Below are 11,024 nucleotides of genomic sequence, written 5' to 3'. Positions count from 1 at the left end.
TTATCATCACGGTGGTCATCAATCTTATTCAGATGCTTTACCAAAATTAATGCAGCAGTTATAATTCCAAATATTCCTGTATGATTTCCTGTCAAAAAGCCTGATGCACTCACTCAAGTGACTTTATTTTGTCATGCCAATTAAGGCCACTTGCAGAGAAGGTCAGCAGGAGCTGCACTGTGTCTTTGTGGAACTAGAGAAAGTATATGATAAGAGAGGAACTGTGGTACTGCATGAGGAAGTCACTTAATGGTACATGGACTGGTTCTTGTGTTGCACTTTTCTTTTTTATTGAGCAGTCAAAGTGCTTTATACAACATGCCTCGTTCACTCGTGAAACCACTTCTTTCTGTCTCTAAGTGCTTTCTAGCACTTCTATCTATTCACACACATTGAGACGCCTGTGAATGCATCAGGAGCGACTCCACCAACCTCCTTATTAGTGAAAGACGTGCTCCACCTCAGAGAAGCCTGTGAGGGCACGGAGCAAAGCTGGATGGCAGCATACAGTCACTATAACGTCACAGTGGTTATGACCATCTTTAAGCTACAGCCTTTACAATCCCCACATTTTGTGTGGGCAAATCTGATGGCACCGCACCACAGATATGATCAAAGATGGCTCACGAGCACAGTGGACTTTTACATGGTCAGCAGCCATGAATTATATATGTTTTTAATTGCTGGCTGCAGGCGTAGGCAGTGTGCCAGCAGCCAGCTCTGGCCCTCCATTATCAGCTTTATGCTATAGGTCAGGTCAGAGAGCCCACATAAAGGACTCAGTCAGGTCCAGGATCAATTCAGAGATGCTTGTAGATAACTGGACATTTCCAAAAATGAGCTTAGCAAATGCAGGATGAGTACAGGTCTGCAGAACTCACAATACCTTAGAGCTGAGGTATCCTGAGTAGTTTGGGAGGAGGAGGATTTTTGGAGTTTAAACAGATAGGAGGCAAACCTGGATAGACACAGGGATATAAAAACAGAGAAGAGAACATCAGAGTGAAATAAAGCATGTTTCACAGTCATTAAATCCACAGCTTGATAGATGAGGTATTTTAGCAACTGAGAATCAAAAGCTTCAAACTCCTGCTGGAAAAAACAACATAAAGCCAGAATTAATCAAAGACACCTTGTCATTAAAACAATAAAACTAATGTATCAGTGTGTTAACATATTATATTGGGCAAGTCTGTCATTAAATACGGATGAAATTATTGAAACGGTCTCAGGCTGCCTTTCAATTAGATGCCATCCATCTGGGTTCAGAAGAATGTCTACTTTATTGATCTCTGCATTTAACCCATTCACTCAGTGAAGCAGTGGGCAGCCATTGGGCACCCGGGGAGCAGTGGATTTGAACCACCTCCCGGTCATGGGGCCACCACTCTACCTACTGAGCTATCCCTGCCCCTGCTAAATGGCTCAAACACCTTTTGTTTGTCACTGCTCTGGTTTTAATTCAGTTCTTCTATTTTTAGACTTCACAAGAATCGGGCAGACAGACACTTTGATCCTTGCGTGAATGTGAGTTATTATGCCAAAAGTGGGTCAGGTAAACACCCCGCTATGTTATTTTAATGCATTTCTAAGACTGAGCGGACAGATTTGAATGGCTCTCCTGGATGTCATGTAATGATTTAGAGAGACAAAGAAGAGAAAGGGCTGCAGCCACTGGAACTGTGGGAGCTGCTGCAGCAGGGCTCATATTGACTAATTAATTAGGATGGAAAAGCTCCGGCACAAAAAATAAACAGTTGAGAAATAATGAGTGCTGTACAAGTATGTGCCATTTCTTTTTAATCTTGCTCTCTGCAAATTTTAACACTAAAACACACTCAGCCAAGGATGCAGTACCAGCAAAGAATTATTAAGATGCTATATATTATAGATTTTTTACTTCAACTTTCTGTTGCTGCCCAACAAAATTGTCGGCTGTTCTTTTTTATGCTTCTCAGTTATCACTGAGTCAATATCTAAATTTTTTATGTAATACTGGTCAATTTAACAGTCAGGGGAGTCCATGGTCAGGCACAGGAAGGCAGGCACTGTGTAAACAATCCAGGTGAGAGAAGCAGGGAAAAGGCAGTCCAGGAGGTCATACAACATGAGGTCAACACGAGGAAGAGCTGGACACACTCAAACGAGGGCAACCGCCTAATTGGGTGTAGATGAAACTGGTGAGGGTGGGGCGGACAATTACAAAGCAGTGAAAACTGAAAACTGACAGAGGAGCAAAGTGATGAGCCGCCTTTCTCATTGCTCAAACTGCACATCCTCGACTCCTCTCTTTATGTGTTATTAACTCCTACCAGAAACACAAGCGGAGGAGGTGAGGACGAGATGAGAGCAGAGAGGAGTTGAAGGAAACGGGCATTTAACCAAAAATGAGCCTTATTTTTAAGAGACGTCAATTAAATATGATAGTGGCGCAGCAGCTGTGTCATAAATCGTTTTATTATAGCCCAACCACTGTGGGATTTTATGATGTCAGATGTAACAATGCTCAGTTTTAATTAAATTCACAACATGGCACAATGTGACAAGATATTCTCCTTTTTTTAATTATCCACACATAAAAAGTGAAAGGCGTACATTTTATCATCTTAAATAACTGAAACTTATGAAAGGAGATGAAAGAATTTCCTTCCTGTATATTTCAATAACAAAAAATCATAATCGAGTGAAGCTTTTGTGGCTTCGTGATAATTTCATTGTACTCATTTCTATTGTTTTCATTTAACTGTGTGCATTTAATATCAATATGTTGGTGCAAATGGTTCAGGATGAGTGGAAGGTATTTATGTGAGGAGACTATTTTACCATGAAACCAAGTATGACCAAGAAAGACAGGAGGATGGAAAGCAAAAACAAAACCAACACAACCATGTTCATGTTCGTGTCCTGAGGGGGCGTGTCTAGAAACATCTGTAGTAGCAACAACTGCATGCATTATGTTTTTTTCTAAATGTATTACATTTCATATATTGACATGAAAAAGTTGTTTTGCCTTTACCTCCACTTTAGATTAGCGAGGCTGTGACACCAAGAGTGCAGCGGGTTGATGACCACTGGTTGGAGCACAGATAGGAGAGAGCAGTGATGCTCTGCTTAACGTGAAAATAAATTCCTGTCAAATTCAAATTATTTCCTTTGTCATGCTGATAATATTACAGTGTGAACAGTTATGATTTGACAAAAAAAGAAAAAAAAAGAGAGCAAATATGTGAATATAGGAGATGACCTAGTTGTTCTGTCTCTTATAGTTCCAGCTTGCAGCAGTTGCTCAGGGTCTGTTCAAGTTATCATGTGCAGTATGATGTTTGAAGAGTGAAGAGATAAATAAGGATTGATCTGAAGCTTCCCCCCTCACTCCATTTGGCAGACTAAATACTAAAATTTGGGTCACATCGTCAGTGCAGTACCAGTGCTGTAAACTCTATGCTCACGCTGATATGCTGACACCAAAATTTTCTATTTGTACACGTAAAAATAGCTTTTAGAGCTCTCTGTCTTCTGTACGGCACATTTGTGGTGCAGTTATTGTAAGGCAAAACTGAAAAATCTTTAGGTGACATACAACCCAGGTGCAACTGGACTTTTTTAATCCCTGGTGGTGATAAAATGTATTCCTCTAGCACTTTATTGTGAAACAACGTAAGGTTGTGATGGAGGTGACATTGTTCCATCTACACTGATCCATGCACAGCTTTTCAATATTTTACGACGTACGAACAGTGAAAGGATTCGTCATATTTTACAAGATCCGTGTAAAACGGAAAAATGTACATCAGAATTCTCCATAAGGGTGATATCTGCAAATTCTTATTTTGATTGGTTGTACTGAAGTCATGGATTTGTGGCTGCCATCCGTGAGATAGGTTGGAAACATCCTCCTGAAAAGTGTCAGGAAGAATCATCTGACCGTGATGTTTCTTAAGGTTTTCATTCAACAGTGATTCACCATGAAACAGGAAGTTCTTTTCAAGGGGTCAAAAAGGCTTAAAAAGTTCTCGAAAATTGGCAACATACATCTGAAACGATGAGAGCTTTCATCATCTATGGGTCTTATGTGGTAAAATGACTTCAGCACCACCTACAAAATGTTTATGAAGCAGCCGTGGCGTTACACTTAACTACACCTTTGTTTATGAAATCCAAGCATATCATGTAAAATCTATGATGTATAAAAAATTCCTCCTGGGTCTGTACATTAAATCCAACTGGAAGTCTACACTTTTAAATTTAAGATGTTGTAGCATGCTGAATTTCAATCATTCATCACAGCAGAGATTGTTATGACTCAGGGTGAATTGTCCAACATGTTCCAAATGTCACATGTTTGAGTCCAAATCTGGAGACATCTAGATGTTAATATTTAGTCATAGTCAAAGTGCCACCTAGTGGCAAAAGGAAGTTATAAGTACCTTATTGGTGTAGCAGCCAATTAGGCATCCACAAGACAGGAAACACCTCGAATGCAGCACACCTCAGTGTCCAAGGGATCCATCTTTGTTGGTTATGGTTTGTCAAATTTGAGTTTCCTGTTGAGGATATTTAACCTTAAAAAATTAAAGTGTGTTTAATAATTTGATTAACGTTGACTTAATCCCATTTTTATGAAAATATGCGAGTTGACTTTGTAAGGAATACAAAGACATGTAGAAAGCATTTGAAGCGCATAAGCAGTGAAAACATTTGACTTTTATGCTGTAATGTGTCAACGGTGTATTCTTGGACTGGGTTTTATTTGATTACGATGCTTAGCTTGTTGTTGGGTTCATGATTGGTGGCTGCAGCGCTCCCAAAGGGCAAAACGCTGACAATATGAGTCATACACATGATCTACCCAAGTAATTTGCTGCTAACTGATTGCTCTGTGTACGAGCTGTCTGGCTTTCCTCACCCTAATGGAAGCACCTCTATTTGGGTTTGGCAGCTACAAAATAACAGTAATCACCTGCTTTGTCAGTGTTAGATTTCTGGTCCAAAGAAAACTTCATAAGCAGCCTAATTCTGCTGTCACAGGCATTATATCAACAGATTTTCTTCCAGTTTGGCTGGATACAGGTGGCAGCAAACCAGAGACAACTGAGCTAAATAGCAAAGCTTCACTTTGTATTCCAGTGAGCCCACTAATGCGATGCTTAATCCAAAGGGTAAACTAGGACCTGCAGTGATATACGCGAGCCAAAAAGACAAAAGAGCTCGGGTCTGTCTCAAAAGCAATAAAGAAATAAGACAGAAAATGTGTGTGTGTGTGTGTGTGTGTGTATGTATGTATGTATGTATGTATATATATATATATATATATATATATATATATATATATATATATATATATATATATATATATATTAAGAAGAAGTAACTGCTCTCACAGCTAGAGATTGACTAGGTACGGCACATATGCTACAGCAAGGGGGTGCCATGACAACAGGTCAGGGGGGAGATATCATCATCACCCCCACCTGAGATTGCGTACCAAGCCCCAAGTATGACTGAAGAAGTAGCATTGAGTGTGAGAGGAACTGACCTGAACGATAGGATCAGTAAAGCGCTATACAAATACAGACCATTTACCATCATGGCGACGCTCGTAAAGAAAGACAGGACCCTCAAACTCCCAGACCTCTGGTACAGGACCCGAGCTTGAAGGATAAAGACCGCCCACAGGGGCGAGAGAGACACATAGGTCTGAATATAATGAATGAAAGGAGGAATATGTGGAATGCAATGCATTTCAAATTTTTGTAGTTAAATTAATTAAAAAGTAGTTTTTAGTGCGAACAGCTAATCAGCAATTTAAAAACCAAGTTTTTACTATTTTAAAGAAGACAAAGGTCCAGACAGCAACAACAAATGAAACAAAGCTCATTTATTTCAGCGTTCACCTATCCTTCCCTACCCTATTCATTGGCCAGGTACTTCTAACTTATTATTAGTTGGACTGTACATTTTCAATAGTGTTAGATCTTCATTAATTTGGAATGCTTGATGCAAATGTTCATTCATGCTGGGAAAACATATTCCAAATTGATGATAAAAATAAGTAAGTAAATAGAAGGTGAAAGGCAAGAAACGACTAATGACAAAGGGTGGCTCATAGTCTCAACACCCAACTCAGCGTTGTTGGGGCTGTCATAGGGCACCAGTCTGTCACAGCGCTAACACAGAGAGACAGCCAATTTAGCCACCAGTTAGCCTAACAGCCGTGGTAGATCAACCCTGTAGATCAAAGACAGTTTTTCCCTTTAACTTTGTGGGTTTTATCCTATAAATTTGCTCATTTTTTCTCGTTTTCATATAAATATGTAATTTATTCTTCATAACTTCAAAATCTGTGTTCAATGTTTTCCTGATAAATCTGTGGAGGATTTTCTCATGTTTTTACTTCTTCCTTCCTCAGGAAAAAGTTTTTTTTAATATAAATTTTTTATTTTTTCCTCTTAGATTTGAGTTTTCTTCTCATAATTTTCTCTCAGGAATTTAAATTTTACTTGTTAAAAAAAAGAAGTCATAGACTAAAACATATTGGATGAGAGAAATAATGTCAAACATTCCACTAGAATGTTCATTCATATTAAAAACCAAACACTGGGTGTTTAAAGGTCTGAGACTTGTTTCTCTCTTTTTACTCATCATTTTTGTGAGAGTTTGGATTTCAGTGTGTTGAACATGAGGGTGAAACATTTTTCCTTTCCGTATCCTGTATATTTGTATCTCAGTATCATTTGCCACAGCTACAAATTAATGTGCAGTTTCATTTGGCCTGTGTTAGTGAAGGTCACCGTGTCCCTTAAAGCTATCCCAGCATGCACTGACTGAAAGTCGGTCAGGCTGACAAGGAGCCAACATGACCATATTTTTTATCTGAGGGCATTTCTAAAGCACCACTTGACCTGAGTTGCATGTCATTTTGCTGTAAAGAAAAAAAAGACTAAACATCGAGGTGAGAGTGGACCGGCTTCATTCACAAAGGCCACGATTCAAACCTGTAAGAGAAGCGATTTCAAACGAAAAGCTAAGAGTTTAAGAAGCATCAGCATCTCTCTGCCTTCCAGTTGTGCATGAAAGGCTGAAAAATTACAATTTTCTCCTCTTTTCTAAGCATCGATCCCAGCCAAGCAACACAGTCTGCATTTTAATTCCTACTAACAGCCAGTTTGCTAATTAACTATTTTGTGCATCACATTTTAAAAGTAAGAGTAAACAAATGTCCTTCACAGCTTCTCACACACCTTTTAGAACAGAAAGTTCACTCAACTGAACGATAATTAGCAGTAAAAGCTGAAACTAGAGAATTAGAGCTTTGTAATTATTATTTAGAAAGGTCAGTAAAGTCATTTACTTTCAACTGAAATCTAATGACTGCATTTTACAACCTTAGAAAACGGTGCATGTTCTGCTATCAGCTCCAGCACAGCACACAGTGCAGAAAGCTACAAAGTAAAAGTTCGTTGGTCAGATAAGTGACAATGAGATAAAGTCTTCTTGTGCAGGGTGAGAGTGGGTAAGGTGGGCAGGGAGACGAGCTCAAAGCAGGTACTCTGAGTAAACACATGTAAGCATAAAACAGTACAAACAGGTCGGTAAACTCGAGCTCCTTTTTAACCAAACTTTAACCAAAGTAGTTTCTTTTTAAAATATGGTTCCTGTTTCCCACGACGACAAAAGCATTTATGCTGCTGCAAAGAAAATGTGTGTTCATGCAACTTTTAATGCAACACAAAAATATTAGAAACATAGCAGACACAAGAAAATGACAACAGTTTGAAAAGAGACAAAGTATCAAAGTTAGTATCAGTTTTTCCCTTGTTGATTATTGTACACACAGACATATGATAGATGAATTCAGTGAATTTTATTTTATGCACACAAAAAGCAAACAAAAAAATTGCAGGACATCAGGAGCTTAATTTTATTTATTTGATCATTTATTTTTGGATTTGATTGATCATATATTCAGATGCACTTTTAATGGCAGACGTTTCTTTATCATTTCAAGCTGCTGATCCAAATTCAGTGATTTCCGCACCAGGAGTTATCAAACACAGGCCCATTGAATCACACACTTTGGCTGGATTCATTTTTAAATATCTGACTCTTGCACTGAGTGTTAAAACCTAAAGGCGTGCTCTCAGTTCCCCTCCTGAAAAGATTAGAAAATTATTTCTCCCGTCTCTTTTTCATGGATTGTTGAACTTGAGCTGAGGAGACTCATTTCTTTTTTCCACTCGGGCTCTCCAAAGAAATTAAATCAGTTATCATGTAGCCCTAATTGTGTCGCTCATTCACACGGCTCTTTTTGAAGCCTTCCTGACCTGTCTGCCTTCTGTCTCTTTTACCCTTTAATTTACCTGCCCATCTAGGCCAACAGAGAAAAGAATTTGTTGCCATAGCAACGCCTTGGCAGTAAGAGGAAGGGTTACCCGAGCACACTGGTATTTAAACACACACACACAGAGCGAGAGCGCAGGTCAGTGGAGAAATCAGCTCTTCAGCTTCTGCAGCAGCAGAGGATCTGTGCACAGTAACCTTAAGGCAGCCTTTCATGTTGCTCCACCAAAGGGCTTCCAGATTTGTCTTTTAATGTTCATCTAGTTTGGAGGCTGTTAAAAGCTTCACAGTAATCTATTTTAAGTCAGAGCGGGCCCTTCGCTCGGAGCGTCTTCAGGAAAATGTTTCGTGACTTTTCTGCACTAAAGTCACCGGAAGTCTTTCCAGAAATAAAATGCAAAAGAAAATATTGAAGCTGTCAGCAAAACCATGCCACATAAAAATATGAATAAAATAAATCAAAAACACTATTTTTCTTCAAAGAAGAAAAAGAATTGAATCGTCTTATCAACAGGGTTTCCCATCATGCAGCAGGAGAGTCCCCGCAGAGGGACACCACAGGCAGACCCTCCTTTACTATGTACGTTTTAAGTCTTTACTTCAGGAGGAATAAACTTGCTGCTCTCTCTGCTTCAGTGTCAGACAGCAGAGGTGAAGGTTCAGATCTTTACTGATCCTCGTAACTTCCACCAGGCAGCTTTTTTACATTTACATTGTTTTACCAACTTGCTAAAACACTGGTTTGCTGTGGGACAGTTATCTATGACTAGTTAATCTGTTGTATGCACTTATTTTCCCTTAGAAAAAAGTTGTTAAAAGCTTTTCTGCTATTGAGATCCTCAGTCTGATCCTACAGTATCTGGATGGCAAGAATTCACGAAGGGAAGACGTCACAGAGGGGAAAGAACAGAAACTGACCACGAACCAAAGACAAGAGTATGAAAAAGAACCAGGGAGCAGGTAGAGCGGCGTCAGTCATGCAGACAAATTGCATGCGTCACGTTGGATCCAGATGGGCTGTCAAAACTGTCTGATGGCACAGGCAAAGGAAGTGATGACGTGTCAGCTAACATAGAGGTTATTTTGTTCAGACATGAGTACCTGTGTCTCACAGCATGTGTTTAACATTCAGAAACTAGAAGATGCTACCTTATAAAGTGGAGTTATTCAGCTTTGCCTTATTTTCTGTCACTTATCTTGAATATTTACATCAAACATGGACAAAACATAATGTAAATATATCATAAACTAGAGGAAATACTTCTGAATCTGAGTTCCTGCCAATACAGATACTGTACACCATATCAATCAATGCATAAACAAAGCCACATTAGGGTTAGTCAGTGTGGGCCTCTTTAATGACACAGCAGATAGTTCTGAGGGGTCTGTGAGCCCTTCCCCCCCCCCATGTACCACCAAGTTTCTGTATCGTTATATAATCTTTAAGCTCCATACTGGCCAGATGTCATTAAAATGAAGTACTTTTTAGTTTGTTTTTTACTGAAGTCTTTAATTAATCTTAAGCTGACTTTGTGACATCACCTAAACCTCAGCAATGCCTTTACAGGTCCCTCTGTGATTGAGAGAGATTGAGAGAGATAGAGAGAGAGAGAGAGAGAGAGAGAGAGAGAGAGATAGAGATTTTTTTTTTTTTTAACAAATTGTAAAAGTGTCTTGTAACATTAATTGCGACTTTTTTGCCCCTTTGATATGAATTTCCATTCATTTGGCAAACAATGGATAGCTGTGAATGTTTTTACCATCGCAAGCTTTGATTTTATTGTAATTTTCCATTTCGAATGACTACATTGTGATGTTTGCACTGAATCGTGGATAACAGACCCAGATTAATAGGATTTACTGCTGCAGAAGCCTCAAGGCAGACACTTAATACCTAGCATGAACGCACGAGATGATTCAGGTTAACCCCTTTTTGCATGAAATTGATTAAAAACTATAGTTGATGTTTTTCAATGTGTCATAAATATGGGAAACAGAACAAGAAACAAATGGAGCCTAAAAAAACAAACAAAAAAAACAAGGATACACCTCCCCGGACCGTCACTTACCCACTGCCAAACGGGTCATGCTGGATGATGGTCTCATCTACGGTCTCTGCAGACTCTTTCACATCTGTCACACATGCTCAGTGTGAATTTGCTGTCTGCGATGAGATCAGGGTGCCAATAACAGAGCTGCCAGTTCTGTGTGTTCTCAGGCTGACGCCAACTGAACAGCGGTGTGCTAGCACAGGTCTGACTGAAGGACATCAGGTCTGCGTGTCACCTCATGGTGTCTAACAGTTTGGCCAAAACATGCTGAAGGAGCCCACTGGAGGTCAGGTACCAGTCATGCTGCTGGGTTAAGGTCCTTCATCAGCTCTTTTCTCGTGTAACAGCCCATAAATGTGCCACCCTGGAGGAGCTGGACTATGTGCAACCTAAATGGACTGTAGGCATGATGCAAACCCACCAGCCACAAGGACAAAAAACAAAAGAGCTAGAGTCAGGAGGGACGAGGAGCGATCATCAAGCTGTGGTCACCTGTTAAACCATGACCTCCATGGAGGTAGTCTCATTTCCTCTCCAGCGCACCTGTAGTCACGTCCATTTGCACTAAAGGAGCTGAAACAGGCTCGCAGTGGTTTCTGCTCCAAACTGGACAGGCTGGCATCCCTTTGTTAT

The sequence above is a fragment of the Rhamphochromis longiceps genome, linkage group LG8 (genome assembly GCF_057381845.1).
Source record: "Rhamphochromis longiceps isolate RC_006_pf linkage group LG8, R_longiceps_female_GT1.1, whole genome shotgun sequence".
Classification (NCBI taxonomy): domain Eukaryota; kingdom Metazoa; phylum Chordata; class Actinopteri; order Cichliformes; family Cichlidae; genus Rhamphochromis; species Rhamphochromis longiceps.
The sequence above is the reverse complement of the archived record's forward strand: the minus strand, read 5'-3'. Positions refer to the sequence as shown.